This window comes from Pistacia vera, unplaced genomic scaffold (genome assembly GCF_008641045.1).
Source record: "Pistacia vera cultivar Batoury unplaced genomic scaffold, PisVer_v2 Contig309, whole genome shotgun sequence".
In the NCBI taxonomy this organism is placed as follows: Eukaryota; Viridiplantae; Streptophyta; class Magnoliopsida; order Sapindales; family Anacardiaceae; genus Pistacia; species Pistacia vera.
In genome coordinates, this window is record NW_022196123.1 from 533,405 (window position 1) to 534,528 (window position 1,124).

The 1,124-nt window shown below is 39.6% G+C and overlaps 1 non-coding gene across 1 annotated transcript; it reads left to right on the forward strand.

The window, feature by feature from the left end:
- Window positions 1-794: 794 nt before the first annotated feature.
- On the forward strand, window positions 795-901 carry LOC116136079. Its single transcript, XR_004128983.1, has one exon. It is a non-coding gene; the product is annotated as a small nucleolar RNA R71 (small nucleolar RNA).
- Window positions 902-1,124: the final 223 nt, after the last annotated feature.

Below are 1,124 nucleotides of genomic sequence, written 5' to 3' on the forward strand. Positions count from 1 at the left end.
ACCTTTGTCTCTTTCTTTGCTTGATTCTGTCAACTCCTTACCACTTATCAGCATGATAGCATTGAGTTGCTACTTTGGATTCTTCTCGGTATCACTTGGAAACGTTCCTTGAACTCTTCCTGCTAAGATACTATGTATTTGTCCCACTTGAGTCTTAAGGTTCCTTATGGAAGCGGATTGATTTTGCAACAAGACTTCATATTTTTGAAGTTGAGCTTCATTCTTGTCAAATCTTTTACTTGATTCCTCCATAAACTTTGTAAGCCCATTCTCTATGTTGGATTTCTTCTTTTGAGCTTGGAAACCCGGTGGTGGTTTGTGCTCATTGATATTGCTCCACGAAAAGTTTGGATGATTGCGTCATGTTGGAGTGTATGTGCTAAAGTACGGATTCCCTTGCCCTCGTTGAAAATTGTTGATGTAATTTGCTTGTTCCGGCTGAACAAATGAATTCCCTTCTTGACAATCCTTGGACAAATGATTCCCTACACAAAGTTCACAAGTTAGAGAGATGATTCAATAGCATTTACCTTTAAGGCAACTTCCAATTGCTTTTGGATGGTTGATAGTTGAGCAGCCAATGCGGAGTCTTCAACTTCGTGCACTCCCACAACTTTCCTTGTTGAATTTCTCTCTAAAGGCCTCATGTGGTTATTGCTTGCCATCACCTCAATCAAATTAAAGGCTTCCTCTGATGTTTGTCATTCAAAGCTCCCCCATTTGTAGCATCTACCATAGCTTGTATATTTGGCATCAACCCATTGTAAAATGTTTGTACTTGCGACCATATTGGTAACCCATGGTGAGGACACCTCCGTAAGAGGTCCTTATACCTCTCCCAAGCATCATAAAGTGACTCCATATCTTGTTGGAAAAAATTAATGATGTCACTCCTCATCTTGGCGGATTTGACCGATGGGAAATATTTCATAAGGAACGCTTGAACTAACTTATTCCAAATAGTAATGCTTCCAGGTAGTAGAGAAATCAACTAAACCTTAGCTTTATCTTGAAGAGAGAATGGGAAAAGCCTTAGCCTAATTGCATCATTGATACCCTATTATGTCTAAATGTGTCGCATAGCTCCAGAAATTTGGCGATATGCAAGTTAGGATCATCACTAG